Source organism: Gopherus flavomarginatus, chromosome 6, assembly GCF_025201925.1.
Source record: "Gopherus flavomarginatus isolate rGopFla2 chromosome 6, rGopFla2.mat.asm, whole genome shotgun sequence".
In the NCBI taxonomy this organism is placed as follows: Eukaryota; Metazoa; Chordata; order Testudines; family Testudinidae; genus Gopherus; species Gopherus flavomarginatus.
This window is the reverse complement of record NC_066622.1, coordinates 14135142-14162083: the sequence shown is the minus strand read 5'-3', so window position 1 is coordinate 14162083 and position 26942 is coordinate 14135142. Positions and strand designations below refer to the sequence as shown.

Here is a 26942-nt window from a genome sequence, read left to right as displayed (position 1 = left end):
CCAAAAGATGACATGAAGCTGTCACACGGGATGCTGACTGCTTGATAACTAATGCATGCTTTACCATTGCATTAACTGAGGACCACATAAAATTGCTTCACTAATTCAGAGCGGGTAAGAGATGTTTACTTCAAGAGGAATATAAAATAGGAACTGATTCTGTGGCCTCATTGTTATGCTGTGCCCATTGGTGGATTGTTGACAGTGATGACTGAACCTAGAAACTATGGTTCTAAAAGCTTGAGGTGTAAACATCATATCTGCCTTCCCTTCATGTAGACTGTCAGCCCCCTGGGGCAGGGAACATGCCTTTTTTCTCATTGATGTTTCATTAGCAATAAGAGATGTGGTGAGCTGGCAAGTTGTAATAAAGAGAGTTTTTATTAAATGTGCTGAGAGACCAGTATTAAACTCTAGAGCTTTAGCATGTGTCTGTTAGCAACCTCACCCCAGCATGTGCTCTGGAGTCCTGGTGTTACTCCAAAGTAGGTCCCTCCTGAAACCAAACTCTCTTTCTCTAGCTCCGCTCATCATGCTACATTTGTAAAGCATTATTCACATATATGGTACTACATTTAAATGTTGGACCACCACCATTGAAGGAAAGCTTGGGAACTTTAGTACTTCTTTCCTTAAATTTCACTTCCTGAAACATTCATAGCTCTCATATATACTCTGCGTCTTTCCACTCTTTTAAAGATGTCCTCCTGGTCACATGACTGAGGTTCACATCTCAAGATAAAGCAATATAATGTCTAGATTACCAATTTGATCCTCAGTTCTATCTCAGGTATTTATCATGTATCTGCAACAGTGATATCAGACATGCACTGAAGCTTCCACCCCCATCAGTTTGACAGAAGCAGCACATTCTACTGGTGAAACTGCTTTAGCTAGGGTGAGATTAGTGCCCAAGGGACCAAATTCACCCTATGCACGGGACCCAATACAATGATTGTGCACCTCTTTAGTCCCATTTAGAGGTTTTAAGTAGACTTAAGAACTTTGTCATTCTCGAAGCTCTGTTTGGCTCCCTTAGCATTAGATTGGCTTGGTTGACTCAGAGAATTATGAGAAATGCAATTATTCTCAATTATGAGAAACACAAGTGATAATGTTTAAATTTCACATACCAAAGTAAGGAACAAATTCATTCACAGGAGGCCAGTACAAGGCCCAAGGCACCACAATAACAGAGCAGCCCACAGGATTCAGAGGGCCTTGGGTCTTCGGTGTTGTGCGACCCCTGCCGCCGAAGACCCGGCACTTCGGTGGCGGGTCCCGGAGCAGAAGGACTCCCTCGCTGTCAAATTGCCGCTGAAGCCCTGGAGCGGAAGAAGCTCCGGGGTCCCGGGACCCGCGAGAGTTTTCCAGGCCCCCTGGGAGTGAGTGAGGGACTCTGCTCCAGGGGTGCCGAAAAAGGCTTGTGGGAGCCCCTGCGGGACCCAGGGCAAATTGCCGCACTTGCCACCCCACCTTCTGGGCAGCCCTACACAATAGCTGCACATAAAGAATACAAATGATGCATAAGCCTTGTGTGGAGTCTCTGAAAAGGGCAAGGTTCACCTTTGGTACACTGAAAAGCCATAGTCCACAGCCCCACTTCAGGCCTCACAAAAACAAGCCTAGCTTCATTGAACTCAATGAAGTTACACCTTTTTGCACCAGAGATGAACTTGGCCTTGAATGTATTGTTAAACTCAAACATTCATTTGCTATTTCTGTCTATGAATTCCAGGCCCCTGACAAAGATGGGATTTACCTGCCTACTGGAATAATTATATCATCTCTAATATTATTTCTCCTGTACCCTTTCCCCACCATCACAGCTAAGTACCGGTAGTTATTCAGAACACACTGTAAAAATGACACCATCAAGTAAAAAAAACAACAAAAAACAAAAACAAAAAACACACTCTAAAAAATCCACCTCACAGTACACACTGTTCTTTTCTATATCTGATTTGTTTGTTTTTTCCATCCTACTTTGGTCTAAGTATGGAGATTTCAGTCACTAAATAATCTCAATTTTATATCTCTCTTTTCTTTCCCCTATGTAAATTAGTTAATAAAAATAGGTAAAGACTGACAAGAGAAGAATCATCTCTAAAGGCCACTAGTAAGGTCACCTCTGATGCAGAGTCACTAAACAATGTGAGAGACAGAAGAAGAACATTCTTCCCTCAGACAATATACTGATGTACCATGGGAGCATGGGGGTGGGGGTAGGGGAGAGAAAACCATGTTTAGCTGGGCTTTCTTTAAGTGGAAGTCAACACATAAAGGGCATGCACATACTGGACAATAAAAGCCATTCAAGGGCATATCTTCATCATGTATCAGTAGAACTGGCCTTTTTTTGAAAAGCAATTTAATTAATGAGATTGCTAAGTTTTTCAGTATGGTGAAGTGAATATATACAGTCTCCTGCTTTAGAAGGATTTTCACACATTTTAATATAGGTTTCAAATACCAATATTGATCATGCAATTATCTGATTTAAAAAAGAACTAAAAAACATAATTTATCTTTCTCTAAAAGGAGCTAGAACTTTTTTTTTAAAATATGGTTAAAATTAAATCATATTATCTTATGTTTCAGCAGGTGTGTAGGTACCATCCCCCCCGCCACCCCTCCTGTTTGAAAAACACCCTTAAGCTGTTCAAAAGGGCCTGCAGCAGTTTCTACCCCATTTATTTTTTTGGATTTTCCTTAGCCCCCTCTGTTTATTTTCTATGGAGCAATCATAGTAAAGCAGATAGCCAAGATATAAAGAGCTGAGAGCAGGTGGGATTGGGACATAATTTGTGAGGCACAATGTTATGTTCTGAGAATATAACATCTCTGATTTGATGACTTGAATGGTAACCTAATTTGGCTGGTATTATTCATTTAATTAAAACAAATATACATTGTTTGTGTATAAGAGAAACATTTTATTTGTGGCCAAATACTGCATGCCTACCTAAGGGGGATCCAAAAACAGTATATCAAGGAAACTTACTTTCTACAAAGGAATTGCCAACTTATCTATTTTTTAAGTAAAAATGCAGTTTTATAGTCTGTGGGCCTGATCATCTAAGATATTGAGCCCCCTCAAATTTCTTTAAACTCAATGGGCTGAGGGGGAGATCTTTAGTTTGCAGGACTGAACTCAGTTGTAGGCCCCAAAGTACTATTCAGAAAACCAAAGCAATCCTAAATCTTCTGTTACTTAAATATTCATCAGGCTATTTGTACATTAAATCTTATTAGATTGGATAACAAAACATTAGAGATGTTATTTTAACTTCCCTTGCAGTGGAATACCACAGGGGATTCAGGAGACCATGTGGTTATGCATGTAGGTATGCGTATGTATCTGTCTGTGCTATTTTAAAGCTAGAATTAAGTTGGATAATTTGCTGCCTAAGGGTTTTCTATCACAAAATGTGTAAGGTAAGCCATTTCAGCTATGAAGACTGAAGAGACCTCTTTGCTTTGCTGGCTCAGAGCCAAAGTGCGATTCATTAAGTATCTTCTCACCACACCTGCAGAACTGTGACCATACGACTGGCTTTGCAGATGCCCCCTGGCCTACACAAAAAGCTGATACATAGCAGATGGCCATACTCCTAATGATAATAATGTGCTGCTGACTAAACAGGACATGAGCCAATTAAGTAATGACTTACACACTGCGAGGGTTCTCTGGGGTATGGTAATAACAGCCCTGCATTTGATCACCCATAAAGAAAAACCCACACTTCATGATTATACCTGCCAAGACTTTGCTAGTGAGAATTTGCAGATTCCAACTGCTGATAAAAATAACCAGATGAATCAGTTTGAATTTCTACTGATTCACAGTGTGTAGGTGGACAAGGACCAGCTGATCTATAACAGTGTCATTGCCTTCACCAAAGCCAGTTTATTTTCTTTCACAACCTGAAGAAATACACACTAAGGCTCTGTCTATACTACAGGGAAAAGTCGATCTAAGCTACGCAATTTGAGTTACATGAGTAGCATAACTCAAGTTGACGTAGCTTAGATCTACTTACCATGGGGACCACACTGCCCAGTGTCAACACCCCTACTCTTCTCAATCTGGCGGAGTACAGGAGTCGATGGGAGAGCGATCTGTGGTCAAGTTAGGACCCGCTAAATTGATCACCGATACATCAATCGCCACGTGTCAATCCCCCAGTAAATGTAGACAAGCCCTAATACTAGTGAATAGTTAACATCACATGCCTCACTTCTCAGATTCAATCAAGACATATCCAGTATTGCTAACCCCAAATGTTCAAAAATTATGAGTCAGGCTCACCAAAAATCAGGAGATTGTCCTTAAAATAATGAGATTATGGAAAAATAAAAGATATGGTGTTCTTATTTGCCTTCTGTTTTTTGAGAATTTACAGTACACTGGAGTCTCATTTTCAAGCTTCCTCCACAGCCAGGAGGGCTAGAAACTTAATTTCAGCCTTAGTTTTTCTCTAAGAATGACCACATCTCCACTAGACTCCAGGAGCTGGGGCTTTAAGGAAAACAATCATGGGAGTCATGACAAAATTATGAGAATTGGCAACACTACATATTTTGAACTCCATCAGCTTCAGTCATTTGTAGGTTGGCTTGTTCCCTGCAGCCATCTCTCTGCATTTCATATGAGATGAGGAATTATTTTTCAGTAACAGAGTTTGTGAGTTCACAGGGTGTCTGCTTGGTGTACTCATACACATAGAATTTTAACATCTCAGGCAATGTAAGTTTCCAGAAATCCCTTTTCAGAAGCACAGCCTGACCTCCAGGCTGCCAAAATGCCTGCCAACTCCATGTCTTTATTTCAAGCATTAGTTCAAATATATTTCTTTTTTTGATGGGGTTGGTTGAGAAATATATTTAAAAATATTGGCTTTGGTTCTATGGTGGTGCAAGGTAGCATCGAAGTGCCAAAGAAGAATGCAATTTTGATGTAAAAGGTCTTTATCATCATCGTGAAGTTATCCAGCAGTAGAGCAAGAAGTGTTTCTGTTTGCATAGAATAGAACTGAGTCAGATTTCCACCCTATGCAACTCCTCTGAACTCAATGCGGAGTAAGTCCTACCTGAAGGACTCCAGGTCCCCCTTCTTCTCAAATGTAGGTATCGGCAGCCAGACACTTGTGGGGTGACAGAATTTATACTTATAACAGTAGCTTTGCCCTATATCCTCATTCCTCTTGAGGAGGAGTGTATCATGGCAACATTGTGATGCCTGGGTACACTCAATCAATCTGGCTGTGGGACATTTCTCTTGAATGAGTCTTTAGTGTTACCAAAAAATCAGCCTGGTTTTGTCCTAGTTCTGCCCTTAGATGGATGCAATGTCCATTGAGTTGAATTCTGGGCTGATTTGCATCCCTCTAACCCTATTATGCTCTTTATTTTTCTAGAGTTACTAAGTTTTTAATGAAAGATGCCAAAATCACCCCATATCAGCTGCAACGTTCTCAAAAGCAGTATCTCAATTATGTTAAACACCAACTGATCAATGTACTAATTGAGGGACCGTGTTGCTTTTGCCTTTAGTAGAGCTATCTAGCTAACAGCACACCATGAAAATTTAATACCCCGGCTTCTTCTATCTTAATTATTCCTAATGAGCTACTTGCTTTAACAAACAAGCAAATTCTAATATCCTGTCTATACTTTTCACAGCAAGACAATGTCATGTTAACTGAAATTGTGTTTCTCAATAATTGGATGAATTTAAAAGAGAGATAGTAGATGATAAGATCTATAAAGACTCCCATGTGGTATGAGCCAGTTCCCCTCATGGTTACTGACAGTGAGGTTTAATTTATTCATTTATTTAATACACACATCTTCCTCTCTGGGACGTATCATTTTAACTGAAACTAGCTATTTCCAAATGATAAAAATAAGTATCCTAATAAAGATACTAATTGGCAAATGTGTTCTTTAGAGACAGCCATAAATTAGAATATTCCACAGGGACTAATGCTACTTGTATTAACAGCTACACCATTCAAGACAATTTCCCATCAACTATGCTTGTATTTTAGAATATTCAGGATGCCAGACAAATTTTCCTTCTAATGTCAGTTAACACTGCTTTGATTATGAACAGAAAGGTATTGAGAGAGGTTAGCTCCAGACTGAGAGAGCAAATCTAATAATTAGATACAAGTTCCAAATGACAAACAAACAGCTGTTAGAACATTGGAGAACTCATTTTAAAAAAAGGAAAAACAACCCACAAATACCGAAGATCAAGCAAAGGCCAAAAATGCCAGGAAACAGACTGGCAGAAAGACCATGATTTTCATCAGTTTCATGAGCAGCTGCAAAATGTGAGAGGTCTGAAATAAACTTTCTGGAATAAGATGGAGGTTACAAAAGTGAACCATCACTTCCAGCCAAAGACAAGATGTTTCATATGCAGGGACATAAAACTCCTTGTCAACGGAGATATGCTGCCTTACACCAACTGAGGCCTCAGCCCAGAGAGTTTTAGGGTTCAATCCTGTATGGTGCCAAGAACTCTAAGCCTGATCCAACAAAGCACTTACTCACATGTTTAAATTCTTAAACTCTGATTCAGAAAAGCATTTAGGCACCTGCTTAAGTCCTTTGAAGTCAAACCTCAAATGTTTCAGTTTAGAGCTACACCAAAAAGTCATCATGGATTTTGGCAATATTGTCGTCAAGTTATTTATGAATAACCTTTTATATTATTTTTATTCAACCATATTTACATCTGCTCAAATAAATAGAAAACCAGTAGTACCCCTCCCTATAAGATCTAGTGTTCTCATCCATTGTCTTCCATGGCTCTGCATGGGCACCAGGGTCTAACCTTAGAGAGAGAGAAATAGATAGAACTGTGTGGATGAGTTTTCAGGATCAAGGCCCAACCACTGATTATAATGGCTATTCTATTCAGTGCGAATTCTGGCATTTTCTACCTTGATTTGCAAACACAAATAATCCCACCAACTCTAGTTTAGCTTCATTTTAATTTAGCATACAATAGTTTGATAATAATCCAAACCTCTTCACTACTGTCCTCTTGCAGCTGCCAAACTAAGCAGCAAGTCTCATGGGGAAAGAGCTCACATTATTTCCAAGGAACAATATTTCTTGTTTTGTCTCTCTCATTCTCTTTATCAACTTCTCCTTTTATTTGCTCACATAAGAGTCTCCAGAGATACTAATAGATTGTATTAAGGATGATGGGATAGTGGTGAATAGGGATGGGGAAGGAGGCTAGAGAGACTGGAACAGCATATGCACTAGTAACACTATAACAAAACTGACTTTAAAAGGTCAAAGCTTTAGGCAAGACTGCATCCTATTCCATGCTCCCTCACCTTCTCTCCAAGACAGCCACAGTTTCAGGAGAATTGTTAAAGCCTCTCCATAATTGCCAGGTCTTCTTTAGTGGTGTTACTGTTAATTTATGAGGATCTCTCTTATCTGCACAGTAAAACTAATTTCTTCCTCTGCTGTATATATGAATATTTCCCTTTAACAATCCCTTTCCAGATCTGGGCCCTCTGTCTTTTCTACATATGGGCAAACTATCAGTGATACATATCATGTATATAATTCTCTATTTCCCTTTTCTTTCTTCTGAAATAAATTGAGCTGTTCTCTTAACCCATCCCTAAAGCAGGGAGAATTTGTCCCTTCTCCCACCCCCTTTCTCTTTTAACCTAAAAGGACCAGCAGAGCTCCTGAGAAATTGGTGTTTAGGTGTAGCTGGACAAAAGCTCTTTCTTCAAGAGATGAACCGAGCCCCAAACAAAACTTCCCAGCTAATGAACACCAAAAGAGGTACCTTCAATTAACAAGTAACTATAAAACAAAAAAACTATAGTACAAGTTACTGAGTTAAGATTAAAAGGCTTAAATTTATTTTGGTTATCCCACATGCAACACTTTTAAGGAAATAGTGCCTTACTCGATTAGTATCGGGAAAGAAGAGATGCAGCCTGATCTAGGATAAGTGAATTTGCAATGCACTTTCCTTCCACACCAAACACTCCCTAAAAGCATCACCATAGGCTCCCACTTGCTCAGCTGTGGGTGGTTTAAGGCAAGCTAGGTGCAGCGAGGGAGGGGACAATAAGACTGAAGTAATTTGTGTATTAAGGAATAGGTCCTGAAACAAGCAGGACTTTACTTCAGAAGCTACAAAGAAGTAAGTGGACCAGATTCTGGTCTTACACCAAATCCATTTAGTAACCCCAGACTAGCTTTTATGAGTGTAAATGAAATAAGAACTGCTCTAAATCCATTTTTTTTTGCCAGTGCTGTTTGAAAAGTAAATAGATTTGCCTAATGTAGTAATAATATAACTTATTGGGTGTGCCAGTGAATACATTTGCAGCCCATTCCTTAATGCAAAATAGTATGAGTGATAGTACCTGACACCTTATAGTGAAAGAGGAAGGGAAGGATTCTTAAACAAACAAACAAAAAAATCCACCACCCTTTCAAGCATCAGATAGTACATTAAAAACATAGGCTTTCAATAGGCTCACCTCCGTCAAACTAAACAAACATCCGGTTGGTATTCAGAATCTTATAAAGCGGGAAGTATTTAGAAAATGCACCATAGCTATTTGTAAATGAAAACACAATTCCATGTTTATCTTAGAAGTAATGCCACAGTTTCTAGTCCTCCTTCTCATCTCCAGGCTGTATAGATGCATCTCTATATTCGGAGACATAATTACTTGGTTCCTATCTAGCACTTTTCATTCAATCATCTCAAAGCTCTTTCCAATGGAAGGTAAATGATATCACTCCCATTTTACAGATTGGGAAATGGACAATTCCCTTTGCCCCAAACACATAGCAGCTGAGAGGCAGACTTGGGACAAGACCCCTTCCTGACTCCTAGTTCAGGGTCCTGTCCACTGAACCACACAATCTTCCCTAAATAGGAATAAAGAATTTATCTAAAACTAAAGAGATTCATAAATGTTGTTGTGCTGCAGGGTACATTGGGGTCATGCAATTAAAGAGAAATTGAGAGTTCATGCAGAGTTACATAATATGGGATTAGATGTAGGAAGATTTGGTTTTGTACTAGATCTTCAGGGCCTGATTCTGATGTCACTTTCACTGGTTTCACAGTGGTGTTTTGCCAGTGAGTTCAATGTATTACTTCTGATATATGTCAGGGTGAGATCAGAATCAGACTCCCAATATATAAAAGTGTGTCAATGCTTTCAGAAGCTACTTGGCTAACTGCTACCAAATGAGCTCATTCCTTCCCTCCTACATGGCAGTTCTTGACTTGTAATTAATGTATGGATTTGAACATTATCAGGGTAACTTTGGATAAATAGAAAGCAAAGCCATTCAGATTGCAATGTGCTAGCTGCCACAGTTCAAAGCATTCAGTGCTTTTTAACTAGAAAGGAAGATAAAAGGCCCAGAGTGTACCACTTACACATATACTCTTAGGCTCAGCATTACAATGCCCAACTCTAAGGTGCCTTGTTGCCTAGTGGAATCCTGGGCTCTGAGCGAGGTACTCAGGCTCCCTATACAATACAGGCAGAGAGTTAAACCCCTAAGAATTCACAGAAGCCAGTAGAATGAGCAAGGAGCAGCACAACCTATCCAGGACTGAACTGAAATGAGAGAGAAAGGGTAGGGCCTAAGCAGGGCCGGCGCTACCATTTAGGCAGCCGAGGCAATTGCCTAGGGTGCCAGAATAAATGGTGGGCACCGTTTTGCTGGAGGGGGCGGCAGGCGGCTCCGGTGGAGCTGCCGCAGTCGTGCCTGTGGGCGGGCGGACGGTCGGTCGGCTGCTCGCGCGGCTCTGGTGGACCTCCCGCAGGCATGACTGCGGCGGCTCCACCGGAGCCACAGAGCACCAGACCATCCGCAGGCACCACTGTGGTAGCTCCAGCAGAGCCGCAGGACCAGCGTGCTGGGCGGCGAGATTGCCATCCGCCTAGGGTGCTCAAACCCCTAGCGCCGGACCTGGGCCTAAGCCACATCCCTCAGATAAAGTTAGACAGCTCCCGCCACTTGAGATTCACAGGTGAGCACCTTCTGCTGGAGTTAGGCACAAAAGCCAAGTCAGCCCTTTCTCACAAATTACTGAGGAGGAGTCTCCCTTATGCCCAGTAGATACAGGTTCAGATACCCACTGCCTGATTTGGAACAGGGACTTGAACCCCACTCGCCTTCATTTTCCAGGTGAGTGGGCTAGTCACTAGGATACAGCTCAACAGTTGTCCTGCTGAAGCTTTGCATACACTATTTAAATATTCATTGGTGCAGTGACTGGAACCTGGTCTCTCAGGTAAGAGCACTAACCCCTGGGCTGTAGAATCACTCTCTCACTCTTTAGCTCAATGAATATTTAAGTATTTTATACAAACTGGGACAGCTTCAGCAGGTGAGAGTGAGAAAGCCAGAATACCCTAGCACAGTGTTTCTCAAACAGGGACGCCACTTGTGAAGGGAAAGCCCGCGGCGGACTGGGCTGGTTTGTTTACCTGCCCCATGTTCAGGTTCAGCGGATCGCAGCTCCCAGTGGCCATGGTTCACTGCTCCAGGCCAATGGGAGCTGCTGGAAGCTGCGGCCAGTACGTCCCTCAGCCTGTGCCACTTCCAGCAGCTACCATTGGCCTGGAGCAGTGAACCACAGCCACAGGGAGCTGCGATCGGCTGGACCTGCGGACGCAGAAGGTAAACAAACCGGCCCGGCCCGCAAGGGGCTTTACCTGCACAAGTGGCGTCCCAAGTTTGGGAAACACTGCACTAGGGCTTAGGTGCTGAGCTGCTTGGCATTGTGAGGACTTTGCAATTACACATTAGCTGAAACTTAGGCACCATAGGGACTTTATTTGTGGAAACTTAGGTGCCTATAGAGTTAGTTGGGGTTTGGAGGATCTAAATTTTGGACTTAGGCTCCTAAAGTGACAGTTAGGCACCTAAGTCCCTTTCTGTATCTACCCTTTAGTTTGTTACTGAGGCAGAATAATATGCTGGGTAGACACAGAGTAATAAGTCACTGTATGCTATGAATGAAAGTCTCTCATACATACACACTCCCAACCCTTGTTGGAGCAAATAGGAAGCACCTTTGTGTATGTGTAAAACAATGCTACCATATGAACTACTGAGACTGTGTGGCAATTCCCACTGGCCGTATAAGTTTGGACAAGTTTACTGAAAAACCTGAATATGACTGCTATATTCTATTTCTAGAATCTGATGGCAATATTCAGAGATATAGAAGTCACTATGTGGGTTACTGATATTCTGCTCTCCCCAACACATGCTTTCAAAAAAGACTTACCATAATACTGCTTCAGGCTTCTGTGATCCAGGAACCTCTTCATGCCAACTGGCAAAGGGCATAGATGGGGTATAGGGATCCCCTGGGTTTGATGTATGCATAATAGTTCACCAAAGGTTGCATGCAAAGGCTCTAATGAATGCCTGTGTCACACTGATCACCATGATACTTGTGAAATATTGTTAAATACAAATATTATGTAAGGAGTTATGTATATATACTGCAAAAATGTTCTTAAGGTATGCAACTTGGGGGCTGGTCTCCAGCAAAGGTGAAAATAGGGTGTTTTTTTCCCCAGGCAGGATATGTTTCACCATCTATCTGTTTACGTGTAAATTGAAGTATTGTCTGCTTTACCATGAGCAACTATTTGTAGTCTGACCCACATGCTAATGAAGGGTGGTCCAATCTCTGAAGAGAGGAAATTTATAGAAAGAAGTGAACCAGCAGGGGGAGCTCGATTTACAAATCATCACAATGATCTTTTGAGCTATAACGGTAGGTAGGGAGACTCAGGCCACGTCCAGACTAGGAATTAAAATCGATTTTAGATACGCAACTTCAGCTACGGGAATAACGTAGCTGAAGTCGAATTTCTAAAATCGAGGTACTCACCCGTCTGGACGGCGCGGCATCGATGTCCGCAGCTCTCCGTGTCGATTCCGGAACTCCGTTCGGGTTGATGGAGTTCCGGAATCGATGTAAGCGCGCTCGGGGATCGATACATCGCGTCCAGACTAGATGCGATATATCGATCCCCGAGCAATCGATTTTAACCTGCCGATGCCGCGGGTTAGTCTGGACGTGCGCTAAGGCTGTTCTTCCACTGAGGAGGCAAAAAGAAGATCTGAGTCAGGTTAGGCTGTAATATGCTGGAAGGACTTAAGGCAGGGGTAGGCAACTTGTGGCATGCGGGCCAAAGGCGGCATGCGAGCTGATTTTCAGTGGTACTCACACTGCTCGGGTCTTGGTCACCAGTTTGGGGGGGGTCTGCATTTTAATTTTAAACAAAGCTTCTTAAACATTTTAAAAACCTTATTTACTTTACATACAATAATAGTTTAGTTATATATTATAGACTTATAGAAGGAAACCTTCTAAAAACGTTAAAATGTATTACTGGCACGCGAAACCTTAAATTAGAGTGAATAAATGAAGACTTGGCACACCACATCTGAAGGTTGCCGACCCGACTTAAAGTGAGGAAAATGTCTCTAGACAGGAGGTTATCTTGTTATTTAAGTTTAGGTTCCAAAGTACCTGTTATGATGTTATATGTAACTATTTGTTCCCATCTCTTACACTGGCTTCTATTTGAATCTCTATTCTTTCTTGAATAAATTCCTGTTTGTTTTATAATTGAACTCAAGTGCTGTGTGTATTACAGAAGTGGTGATTTAAGGTGAAACCAGTGAACAGTAGTACACTGTTCCTTTGGAAATAGAGGATCTGTGATTTCTGTGGGTATCCAGTGATCAAGGGCTGGATCAGTGATTCAGGGTATCCAGTGATCAAAGGGAACACCTTGAAAGGACCCCAGAGGCTGGGATGCATCTATTGTCAGCCTGCAAGGGCTGGTGCGGCTCAGAGGAGAGTGGCTGACTAGTTGCTTGTGTTAGGGAGTCCCAGGCAAAAATCCCTTGTTCTGGAAGAAAATAGTGACAAGATGACCCACAGCCCTGGGTGTTGTGAGAAGAGTCACAGCTTCTTATTTTGTATTATCAACCAAGATGGCAGCAAAGTGGTGCTAAATAACTTAGCACCATAGTCATAACACTGATGCACAAATGCAGGTTGGAAATCTTGGCTCTGCGGTTTCTAGAAATGGCAGCATAACTTACACCAGCACTTGTTTGGAATTATTTCTGTGGAAAACACAGTGGCTGGAAAGACATCCCAAACCCTACTGAGTTTTCCTCCTCATACTCCAACCCTCTTTCCCCACCCCCTCATAATGCTGTAAACATGCCAGTCACTTTCATGTACATATAAAAGAGCATAGTATGAAAAAAGGGTTAGATAAATCCCATATCTAATAGTGGATTTTGTGGTCATTGAATCATGAAAGCTAGAACCAAGTTAAAAGACAGACCAGTGATCTCCGCAGTGTGGCAGAGCAGCTAGCTTCATGTTATCACTGTCATTGGGATTTTGTAGAATTATCATACCCCTTGTTACAGAATGCAGAATTCCAGGCGTCCTGGCTTTAATTAACCTCTTTCATGAATGGAGCTGATGGCAGGAGGTGAGGAGGAGAGTGGAAGAGTGAGGGAAGCATGTACACGTTACTTGGGAAGTTTTTAGTCATTACATACACATTAATAATCTTCCCAATACATAATTTTATGGATGACACAGACTATTTTTACAGCTGTTCTTTAGAGAAAGAATAAGTTTCTCTTCATTAAAGACTAATGAATGACATTACGTTTAAGTGCTCGCATTAGATATGCTTCTTTGAATTTAATGATGGGGCAATGAGGCCTTTAATTAAATAGTCAAAAATTTCCACTGGGAGAAACAAAACAAATTTATCTATAGGATTTTTCTCCTAAAATTAAAAATAAAACAGAATCCATCTGCTAGATAATCAATGTTTTTATTCCTTAAATGAGGCCTCACTACTAATTTGTCTTCTGAAGATTTGTTCCCCATTTCTGAAGTCTGTATGACGGGATCAAGAAACATTTCATTTGTAGATGTAGTAATATCTACATCAATAAATGCCTAGGTACTGATCCCATAAAAAAGTTTTTCTTGGAAGGAAAAAAAATACAAATCTCTTTCATAGATCTCTGACTTGTTGTTAATGCATGACAATCTGTCACTTTGTGGCATACTATGAACTCCTTCATATGGTAGTTCCTTTATCCAGTCAAAGAATTAGAGCTGAAGAAACATTATCAGACTGTAAAAGGATAGCCGGAAATTGGTCTGTTTCCAGCTTTAGAGTGTGTTATGCTTGGTGTCCACATTACCTCATGCTCATTAATAAGGTATTTATCAAAGACTCATTATTAGGGACTTATTAGTGGGAAAAAAAGGTTCAATCTAGCTAAATTCCATTTCACATTCTTATAAAGGCCCCATAACTGAAAGCAATTAATAAAACTTTCTATATTCTTGAACATGAAAAATAGTATTGGGTGACACTTGGAAAATTTGCCTGATTAGCCCACTGTCTTATGTTCAGGAAGACTGTTGTTTTAATGCACAGCTCCGTTGCAATAAACTGCCATAATCCAAACCAAATTCATAGGTTTACTAGGATTACAAGCAAATGAGGTTTAATAAAATCAGTAGAGGAAGTCTGCTGTTTACTTGGTAACACCATCTTTATTCTGAATTTCCAAATTTCCTCCTTTTAATGTATTTTCTTTTAATCGAAGGACCCTGTTATTGTTTAAAATAGATTTAAATTTGTTGCACACCAAGTGTGTTAAGTTTAAAACAGGTACCACCTGTGCAGGGCTGGCTCTAGCAATTTCACCGCCCCAAGCATGGCGGCACACCGTGGGGGGCGCTCTGCCGCTCTCCGGGCCCACGGCTCCGGTGGACCTCCCGCAGGCATTTCTGTGGACAGTCAGCTGGTCCCGTGGCTCCGGTGGAGCTGCCACAGGCGTGCCTGCGGGAGGTCCACCGGAGCCACCTGCCGCCCTCCCAACAACCGGCAGAGCGCCCCCCGCGGCGTGCTGCCCCAAGCATGCGCTTGGCTCGCTGTGGCCTGGAGCTGGCCCTGCATCTGTGTTAGTCTGGTCAATTTTCTATACCAGTTTACTTCTGCCTCATGTGAAGTTTTTTTCAGATTCACTGTATTTCTTTTTGTCTGGTTTAGTGCACAAAAGTGTTTTATTTAAGCACTCCTTAATATGCACACTAGTTGCCATAAATAAATCAACATTTTCCTACAGCTATCACATTGGGATACTTGAGATACTGCAGTATACTTACAATTAGATCTGGATGAATCACTGATCTTTCAGTTCAGTGGCCAAACCTGGGGAGAAGAAGGGTGAAAGTTTCAGGTCAACCCAAAAGTTTCATTTTTCATTGGGACAAAACATTTTATAAACAGTTTCAGCTGACCTGAAAATGCATTTTCAGCAGATAACTGATTTGCTGAAAAAATTTCACTCAGCTCTACTTAAAAGAAATAACTTATGAAAAACCTCAAATAATTGGTAGATAACTTTTGATAAATTCTGACTTTCCAATGATAATCACTATATTCAATTTAGCTAGTATCCTGAATTGTGTGTTTGCAGATCTATGTTTCCTTTCATTTCTTTTAATAAATTGGAAGGAAGAAAAAAGGAAACCCAGCACATAACTCTACTGGAAAAGTTGAAGAGAAAAAAAGGACAGTGAAAATACAATATTATTTTTGAAAATGATTAAAGAATGTTTGTTTTCAGTGTTGACTTCATTGCAAATAATGCAGCTCATTTCTATTGCTGAGAATAAAAATGATTTTAAAATATTTATAAAGAAATCAAATATGTTCATGAGTTATTCATTAGTTCCAGAAGCAATGTGATTGTTAGTAATGTAGACACTTTTTTTTCAAACACCACCTGACAACATGACATTTTCCAAATGGCAAGTGTTGGCAGTAACAGTAGCATACCACATAGACATGAAGTTTTATGTAAAAAAATGTATGTGAATGTCCAAAGGCAGTGGGTGGGCAACCTGTGCTCCTGGAAGCAGCGTGGGCTGACGGATGTGCTGGCCACTGCTTCCCGCAGCCTCCATTGTCCTAGAATGGTGAACTGTGGCCAGTGGGAACTGTGATCAGCCAAAGCTGTAGATGCTTCTGGTAAACAAACCATCCTGGCCCCGCCAGCGGATTTCCCTGAGAGGCTGCATGCCAGAGGTTTCTGATCCCGGCTGTACTACAAATAAATAATAATAATACTTTGGTGTCTTCCCTGCTAGACGGCATACAAAAGAAGAGAATTAGGAGCCAGTTGCATAATAAGAATAAACATGAAATGAGATACAACAGATGCTGTAAGATGCTTCATTATTATTTTATTTTTCAAATCACTGGTGCCTGCGCAGTATGACGTGAAGCTACTGGTGAAGGCAAATTCCCTGAAAATGTTCATTATTTTTTATTATTGGTATAAATGTTTTGCAAATAGATCAGAAAACTGCATTAAATAAATGCCAAGGCTCCTAACCCTTCACAAAGTGCCAAGTGTGACCGTTTGTCCAGTGAGCAAGCTGAAGAGTTCATATCAGCTGACCTTTTTGTGAAACATTTATGCTCTGTTCCCCACAGCAGCAACATCACATCTCGCTTTATTTTGCCACTTATGGCTGCTATAGAGCAGCAAGCTGGGTTGAAAGAGGAAGGTGGTAAAGTCAATAATACATAACTGATGTGGAGAATTCAGTGGATGAAGGAAGCTATTCAAGCTATTTCACTTCTCAGTCTGAGAAAATGATAGGTCTGACTGGCTCTGAAATGTTTTTGGTGCATTGCACACTTATGAGTATGTTATATCTGATTGCAAGGGTAATGGATAGGCACCATTTGCCATTCCAGTGTTGCCACTGACTTGTTCTGTGATCATCTTAGGCTAGTCATGTTGAGGCCTTTTTGCACCCTTTCATAGAAGTCCCAGGCCTGGTCTACACTAGGGGCCGGGGGCGGGGGCGGGGAATCGATCTAAGATACGCAACTTCAGCTATGATCTTAGATTGACTTAGAATCACTTACTTTGCATCCTCGCGGCGCAGGATCGATGGCCTCCACTCGCCCGTCGCCTCCGCTTCCTCCTCTCTCCTTGGTGGAGTTCTGGAGTTGATGGCAGAGCCATCGGGGATCTATTTATTGTGTCTACACTAGACGCGATAACTCAATCCCCGATAGATCGATCACTAGCGTAGATGTACCCTCAGAAAACTTCATGAGATTCACCTATTGGAATTTCTGACAAATGCGCCCCTTCCAAAGGGCAGTTTGTGGCTTAAGAAGGAGACAGAGCATATGCTTTCCAAACCACATAGGTCCCAGACATTAATAGGGAAAGGAATGTCAAACAATTTTCTGGCTTTTCTATAGTGTTGCCTGGCCTCTTTTACTCTCCTGAAAGCAGTATTCCTATCTCTGAGAAGGATGAAGGCAAGCAATAGAAGATAATGCTGCTTGAAACAGTATTTGACTTCTGCATGGATATACAAGTATGATATCCACTAGTTCTTAAGAAACAGCTGCTCCTTAACTTTGCTGTTTCCCACTCAAACCCTGCAGAGTCCTATATGTACTATATGTAGCTGACAGAGATGGAATATTTCTTCCTCCATTCCCTATGGAGGGTCATCTCTGGGTTTGGATCAGCATAGGGCAAGTGGCTGGACCAGGGGGTTGCATATCAAACCGTCATTGACACATGTGTATTGTCTTTTTCCACAGAATCCCTTCCATCATGGAGACCCCCTTTTTGTAGGAGCCTCCAGGGCACATTCACAGTGTCACAGCTCCAACAGAACCATGCTGCTATGGGGCAGGAAGATTCTGGTGTCTGCTGGGATGCTGTCATAACATTTCTTCCCAGATCTGGACCTTAGCGTCCAAAATATGGGCGTTAGCATGAAAACCTCCAAGCTTAGTTACCAGCTTGGACCTGGTAATTGCTGCCACCAGCTAGGAATTATACAGTGCCTAGCTCACTGTGGTCTCCCCAAAACCTTCCCTGGGGGACCCCCAGACTCAGATGCCTTGAGTCTTACAACAAAGGGAAATAACCCCCTCTGCTTGTTTCCTTGTTACTTCCTCCCAGACTCCCCTCCCTGGATGATCCTAGGAGATTCCCTGCTTCCAGTCCTGGAAACACAAGTACCTAGAGATCTAATCTCTCTCCCCCTCACCCAGAGGGTATGCAAAGTCAGGCTTAGTAAATCTAACACAAAGAGATTTTCCCCCCTGACTTCTTCCTCCCACTAATTCCCTGGTGAGCTGCAGACTCAATTCCTTGGAGTCCCCACTAAAGAAAAACTCCAACAGGTCTTAAAAAGAAAGCTTTATATAAAAAGAAAGAAAAAAGGACATTAAAAATAGGCTCTGTATCAAGTTGACAATATACAGGGTCAGTTGCTTAAAAGAAAAATGAATAAACAGCCTTATCCAAAAAGAATACAATTTAAAACATTCCAGCAACTACACACATGTAAATACAAAAAAACCAATATAAACCTATTGTCTTACTATCCTTGTACTTACAACTTGGAAACAGCAGATTAGAAAGCCTGGAGATAGAAAAATCACTCTCAGATTCGAGAGAGCACAGACCCAAGACAAAGAACAAAGAACTCACACCCAAAACTTCCCTCCACCCAGATTTGAAAAAATCTTGTTTCCTGATTGGTCCTCTGGTCAGGTGTTTCAGGTTACTGGTGTTACCCCTTTACAGGTAAAAGAACATTAACCCTTAGCTATCTGTTTATGAGAGATGCTGCATAGATGATTCTGGCCTTCTGCTCACTCCAGAAGAGCTGCAGGGTTTGAGGCTGGTTCCATGACCCATTGTGTGTGGGGGGGCGGGGAGGGTGAGAGACACAAACCCTCAACAGAGCAGTGTTGGGGGATTCTCACAGTGGATTTTCCTCACCTTAGTCCCCTTTCGTGTTTTTACCATGAGAAAGGATGACCCGGCTTCTTGTCTTCATCTGATATTCAACAGTCAAGAAACACAAGAAATAGCAGTTTTAAGTTTAAAAGAAAAGAGGAAAAAGTTTCAGTTTCTAAAACTGAAACCTGACTGAGTTGTTAGACACAATTGAACAAAATTAATAGTGTTTTGTTTCCTTATTGTTATTTCATTCTTCACGACCTTAACAGAAAGTGCACCTCCATAAATACTGGTAAGCACAGAGAAACAGCTAATTAATAATAAACAGTTTCATATTTAATGAAATTTAAACCAACAGACATTTAAGTCTGAGAAGAGAGAGCAGCATGTCTTTGCAATGCTGTTCCTTCAAAGTAACAGTAATCTTTTGTCCCCTTTGGAATATAACAGTGACTTATTGGATTTCAATGAAGTTACACTAGGAGAGGGTTTGGTGAATAATTTTAACTTTTCCCTAGATGTGATTTAATAGATTGCTCTCCCTGGGGCTTGTGATAAGTTTCACAGTACTGCACAAGTACCAGTTGTGTTAATTACACCGGGACCAGAAGTTGTCAAGCCCTTCAGTGTTTGTAAGGCAGTGACCCTGTTGTGTTTTTTCTTCTTCCTGACTGAGATCCTTGAGGCATGCGCATCCCAAAATGAAGTGAGTCTAGAAACATAGATTTAAGTGCCTGATCCTTCAAGTTGTTTAGTGCCCTCAAGTCCCTTTGAAATCATGGGTACTGAGGGAGTTCAAAACCTCACTGGAAACATGGTGACACTGTCATCTTTACTGTACCTTGTCCCCTATCCCTAAACCCATGAGTGAAGTTCTAATCTCATTTACTTCCAGGATTTTACCTCCTGTGTTTAGCCCCCTGTTGAATCTTGTCCTAATTCCAGAGTGTCTTTGTTTTACTTGTTTGTACAGGACCTAACACATGGGGGCCCCAATTCCTGATTAGGCCTCTATGTTCTGTTGCAGTGTTTCTCAAACTTGGGACGTCGCTTGTGTAGGGAAAGCCCTTGGTGGGCCAGGCCAGTTTGTTTACCTGCCCCGTCCACAGGTCCAGCCGATCGCGGCTCCCACTGGCCGCAGTTCGCTGCTCCAGGCCAATGGGAACTGCTGGAAGCAGCGGTCAGTACGTCCCTCAGCTTTCCCTACACAAGTGCGTCCCAAGTTTGGAAAACACTGCTCTACTACAACAGAAAGAATAATAATGACAACATAGAGGCATTCAACATCTTGCAAGATCAGATCCTAGGTACCCTCTCCACTGCAGTGACCCTCCTGAGTGAAGTAGCTAAAGATACAATAATGCCTACAAAGTGCAAATTAGAGAGACAACTTAGCTCTAGTGTATTTCATGTGTATTTTAACTGAAGTATAATTAAATACCCTGCTTATGTACTCGTCTTAGGAGGAAGTGTGTTAAGATGAATACCTGGAGATGAATCCAACTCATTTGCATTTTAACTATCCCTTTCTTTGATGCCACTAATAACCCTAAATGAGTGCTGCTGAAAACTCCTAGCAGTAGTTTGGCTTATTTTAGAGGATGTAAGGTATTTATATTCAAGCCTACCTCTATTATTAATTAACTTTATTTCATTTTAGGGAACAAATATGACCCTGTCCATACATTCACCTTGAATCACACAATTTGTATAATAAATTATGATATAAATTCTAATTTCTGACCAAAATAATAGGCCATTAACACTTTCCAATTGCCTTGAATAACTACCGGGAAGAATTTGCAGTTAGATAACCTCAATAATTGCACTATTTAAGGCATTTCCTATAGTAAATTTAAGGAAGGGCAAGGAATTACTGAAGAAATTATGGTAAATTTATGAATTTACCTTGGGGTGGTTTTTTTTTTTTTTTTTTTTTTGATTCACCATTCTTTTTCTTAGAGATTTTGTTCTTTATGAAATGTAAGTAATTCAGACACTCAACAAAACCACCTTTTGCTAAAGGTTTCCTTTTTGCCTTATCACATAAACACTGTTTTACAGCTCAAATGTTAAGTAATTGGATTCCTCATGCCTGATTGAAGGGGAAAATATCTGTGCAAAGCTGTTAAAGAGAAGTTTTCAGAATGTTTGACAACTGAAAATGGTACTGGAGTGCTATAATCTAAAAAAACCTGGAGCTTGGTTCTTAGCTTTTTCTAGGTTGTGCCAAGTTTTATAAGGATTATATTTTATTTTCTTATTTTGTAACACACAGGTTTTACAGTTGCAATGAACCTGTGATTAAGGTGGGAGTGTTCTATAGTGAATATTAATCTGTAACTCAAATGTGGCCTATATATTGGCTTACTAAAACATTTTTAGCTTTTCAGACAAAGGAAGGAAAATAAGCTACATTCACTGCAATGAAATGTGAGCTTTCAGTTCACAAGTATTCCACCAAAACTGAGTTCGTCATAATTTTAAAAGAATTAGGCAGAAAGAGACCTACATATATTTGTTACATTAAAAAAAAATCACCATTTTGCAACTCACATGCAGTATGATTTCAACCTGTGTTCTGAAATCTATTTACTCTCTGGGTTGTGTTAGTGTGAAATCAGCTTTTTTTAAAAAAGCAATGGGTCTGCATATGTCTACACTGAAGTTATTTAGAACCAGACTGGGAAAGTTATTCATATGAGTCATCCTACTGAAGTATGAATTAAGCACATTTCAACCACTGCAGGCAATGGGACTGCTTGGGTGAGCACTTGTTCACCTGTGTTCAGGAGTTCAGCATCTATTTTCCCCCCAGTAACTTCATATATGTTTAATTAATTAAAAACAACCAAAACCACACATGTAACCCCCTATTGGGGTTTTGAATCTTGTTAAATTCTTAGCTTCAGGCCTTCTATGGCCAGATTCAAAGCCCACTGAAGTTAGTAAGAGATTTTCTGTTGATCTCAGTGGGCTTTGGCTGAAATCCTAAAAGCAAACCAGTTCACTGAAATTATCAAGGAATTTTTATGAAGTAAAAAGGGAAAAAATGATAAAATAACAACCTTCTAATGTCAAATTTTAGTGCAAAAAACCCTCCAACATATCCAACATTTTCCTCTTTTATCATTCTTTACCTTATTGCTTCATGGACCTCATCTAAAAGATTCTTTAGGTAAAAAGAGTTATCACTTTGATGAGTGTCAGCCCTTTGACAGGAGGCAGAAGTCTTTTCTTCTCTGACAATAGCCTTGACAATGCTAAGGAGAAGATCTGGGTAAAACACAATGGGGAAACCCCACTGCTGATGAATCAGTGCTCCCTGCTGAAGGGCAGGCTGAAGATGCCTAGCAGCTAAGTTTAGCGTCTTTGCAGTAGGTATAAAAATCAGGTTTTTTGTTTTTTGTTTTTGTTTTTTTTTTTTTTTGTAAAATTTAATCTAAAGCCTAAGGGCTGAAACTGAAACTCCATGATATATGATTGTTTCCCTGTGCATTTTTTTCTTAAGTTTTAAGTTTGGGGGATTTTTCTCTTTTGTAATACTTCAGGCAATAATGTAACAAACTCTCTTCTGTCCTCACAACTGTGACAGGCAGATGTGAAAACATTGAGAGACCAGGTAAAGTCCCTCAAAGTTTAGAGGCAAAATCAGGCTGGAAAAGCCACAAGATCAAGCTCTGTCATGAAATGTGCAGTGATTTCTTGTTTTGATTGGAGTGAGCACAGCACACCTTTGGACACTATCATTATTATTGTTCTTGTTATTATAAATTCCATTGTAGTACTTTTTCTTTATGTCCTGGGCCTTGATGGCATGCAAAAGTACACAGGTAAGGAACAAAAATAAAAAATAATGGGAAAAGTTGTTAACTAAGTATTTTAAAACTAGAAAAACCCAGGCTGTTCAGGTCAGTTCAGTTCAGTTTATTTGTTTAGGTTTTTAGTTGTTACTATTTTATTTGAACTTGTTTAGCTCTATCTACCTAAAAGAGACACAGATATAATTAAATTACCCTTTGAAAAATGCAAAAGGTATATAGTATTATTACTAGTTATTTTTATCACAGTCGTTTCTAGAGTTCTCCAATGAGTTTAGGGACTCACTATGTTAGATACTGTACCAACGTATATGGAAAAAAAGATGTGTTCTTACCTTATATTGGTTAACACATGGTAACTAACACAAGGTAAAATCTTCGAGAAGGGAGGCATTTGTCATTTTCACACGTATTAGCAGCTAGAGGGCAACTTAGTGTTTCCCTGAAACTGCTAACGTATGTTAATACTACATATTGTTCATGGATAGTGAAGCAGAAGCAATTGGAAGAGAAACTAATATAGAGATCACCCATAATCTGGAGAATATAAGAAACAAGAAATACACACTGCCCAGCTTCTGCTCAGAGCACAAACTGAATCAGACAAGTTGAAGGAAGAAAACAGGCAAGTTGAATACTTTAATCACTTCATGTGAAGAAGGCTTATTGTATAGTTGCCAAAGCTGAGGATATTTAGAAAGAAGAAAATTGATTAGGAAGAGGTAAGCGTGTGTAAGTGAAAAAAAAAAGACTAGGATATGAATGAATCAGAGGAACCATTAGCATGGAATTGTGTGTCACGGACTGGGAGAAAAGCTATATGTGCTATAAAATATTGAAGTCAAGCAGCAGAACAAGAAAAAGGAGGTTGGAGACTCATATCAAGAATTACCCACAATAAGTCTTTAGCTACCTCGGACTCTGATGCCAAGAGGATTTGGATTAGGTAAAGACTTGGATGGTAGACTTTCAGAGAGGTGTGTTAGAGATTCAATAGGTGGCATATTCGTCCTGAGTCACTGGGCCTAATTGTTCTCTCACTTGCAGCAGTGTAAAGTAAGAATGATTCTACTGTAATCAGTGGGCTTTCATTGATTTAAGCAAGCAGAGAATGAGCCCCAGCATGTCAGCATAATAGAAGGTAGGGGTTGCTGAACCATTGGATGTATTGAGTTTGAGAAGTAAAACTAAAATCCTCCTAATCTGTTGTAGTTGATTAAAACCCCAGGGCAACTTTCATAATAGTGATGGTATCAATTTCAGTAACTTGACCAAATAGCAGCTGAAGTAATTGCATTTCTCTACCCCACATTACCTCTGCAGTTTCATTTAGTTTTATAGTGACCACCATTAAAAATGAATATTTACCACATTTCAGTTTTTATCAGGGTACTTACTGTAGTCATAGAATCATAGAATATCAGGGTTGGAAGGGACCTCAGGAGGTCATCTAGTCCAACCCCCTGCTCAAAGCAGGACCAGTTTCCAACTAAATCATCCCAGCCAGGGCTTTGTCAAGCCTGACCTTAAAAACCTCTAAGGAAGGAGATTCCAACACCTCCCTAGGTAACCCAGCACTAAGAAAGGTAAATACTGTATGTTCTGAGGTAAACAAAATACTATTGGCATTAACATGTCTGGATCTTAATGCAGCTTAGTCTTGTGTACTTTTGAACTTCCTAACTTAGACCTTGATCCTGCAGTCCGGACACTCATGTGGACCCCTGTGCCTATAGGAATACATGTTGGTGTCAGGGTCCATCCATTCACATTCCTATTAAAGTTAATAGGGTTTCACATGAGGGTTCATCCTCATGTATCAGATAGAAGGATGAGCTCCTTGACCTGTCAGACTGAGATGAATTTGAGGTAAAACATTTAGATTTGGATGAAACTTGGATATTTCAGAGCTGGGCAAGTCTTCAATAATTAGAGGGGAATTCCACCCCCAATCCTCACTTATCTTTAACACATGTATTAGTGTTCATATTGAGACATACGTATCAGACTCACAATTTGGGCAGGTGATCTAGCATGGATTAGTTCTTAAAATGGTGTAAATTGGAGTAGCTCCGTTAAAATGAATGGAGATGCATCTACCAGCTGAGCATATGGCACATTCCATGTAGTGTTGCTGTGTGCTGTTAATTTAGTGTCAGGTGATGTGACCTTTCTAATGTCCCTCACTTACCTCATAGTTTGTCCTGCAGTTTAATCTTAGGTACTGATCCTGTCAGTTCTTTGCAGGTGCAGGATTATGCTTCCACAAAGCATCTTGCATTATTGTGGCCTTCATATATGTATTAAAAGCTTGGATGAAAGTCGCTATTGTGCAGAAAAGTATGATTATCATTAGTATCATTATAATGATTTTCATTATTTGCTCTCCACAACAAGACTTTAAAAAGCTTAACCTTATCTCCACACAATACACTTTAAAAAGATCCTGTTCAAGACTGAAAAGTTTAAGTAATATAACAGATCATAGAAAATCTCTTACTATAATTAAGATACAGGTGAAGCAATGCTTACTCACCTTGTAAATATAGGAACAATGTGAACAAATCACCTGAATGTTTTAAAATATTTTTCTCACAGTTTATAATAATCCTCCTCGAAGCTTGAAATCTGTTTGCTTACCAAATATTCATTAGCTAATGTTTGTACAGTGCTTTGAAAATGTGAAGCACTAAATATGTGCTAATTATAATTATAATTACTTTATTACTACCACAACCGTTTTCTTTCCCTCTTTTTTTTTCTTCTTGCAAGGAAGCTCACAGAAAATGGGCTAACATCTTTATTTTTCCTATAGGAAAGGATTAGGAAAGAGTTTGCTTTGAAAAAAAGAAGTATTACCAGGGCCTTTCATATGCAGCCAAAACATAGTAGGTCAAAAATCAAATGTTGTGCCTATCAGCCTTAACAACGCCCCTTTTTGGCATTGCCCTTGATGGGCTCCATCCTAGACCCATTGCAGTGAATGGGAAGCTTTCCATTGATTTCACTGAGTTGGTTCATGCCCTATTTGAGAGGCTCATTGATGGCTTCATCCTAGACCCATTCCAGTGAATGGGAATCTTTCCATTGATTTCACTCAGTTGGTTCATTCCCTATTTGAGAGGCCCATTCATTAGGGCTAACTCTTTATGTTCAAAGAGACAAATCCAGCCCCTTTCAAAGGTTCTAGGAGGGACTGCTCCAGTCTGGTTCCCCCAGATTTCCTGTGCCTGCTTGTTCTTAGTTCATCCTCCCTACATTTTTAGAAGTGAAGGGTTCACAGCTGTACCCTCATCTTCCCCACTATTGGTAGCCTGCTGCATGCATCATGTATATTTCCTCCTTCATTATTTTATGATTATTGCTTTAGTGTCTTCTTAAAGCAAATATTCCCAGGAGTGCACCATCCTGCTCTCCACTAATACCTTTCCTACACAAACAGCAGGTTGCATTGCAGCTGTCTTTTTGATATAGAAGAGAACAAATCCCACTCCGATGATGTTGGAGTCTTTGTCAAACTGGCAATAACGCTTGTGAGCACCTGGGCCCTTCCTTCCTCCCTCATTGCTAGCTCTGCTTGTTGCAGCTGCTTTCTCCAGGCCTTTTTTCTTTTTAAGTCCCTGTTTCCCTGAGTGACCCTGTCTTTTATTCCAACTGTTTAAAATTAAACTTTCCTATCTTCATTGTCTGGCATCTCAGAGCCTAGTTGTTGCCAACATCATAACATTCTACCTGCTCCCTATTTCATTTCCTAGGGGTCTAATTCAGTCATTTTGCTTTCTATATGCATTTTTCTGGCACGATTTTAATGAACGAAATGGCATGTTTTTAATTAAAAGGTGCATGTAAGCAGTAAGAAAGGGGCCAGGCTGGTAACATTAACCATTGGAACAATTTACCAAGAGCTATGGCAGATCCTCCAACATGACAATTTTTAAATTAAGATGGGATGTTTTTCTAAAAGCTCTGCTCTAGGAATTATTTTAGGGAAGTCTATGGCCTGTGTTATACAGGAGATCAGACTAGATGATTACAATGGTCCCTTCTGGCCTTGGAATCTATGAATAGCACTGGAAAATGAAGCCCTCCGTTCACTCACAGAATAGGTAGAAAATGGATAGCTTCTCCCACATAGCCCTATCATTCCAGTTTGAATGGATGAGACTTTAGGAGGAGATAAAGTTAGTTCACACTCCATGTCCATTCAGTCCTTCCCCTCCC

At 40.4% G+C, this 26942-nt stretch overlaps 1 protein-coding gene across 1 annotated transcript in view; it reads right to left on the bottom strand.

Moving 5' to 3' along the window:
• The window catches only part of LOC127053138 (neural cell adhesion molecule L1-like protein), a 1307741-nt gene that overhangs the window by 143506 nt on the left and 1137293 nt on the right, over positions 1 to 26942 (bottom strand). The window lies entirely within an intron of this gene.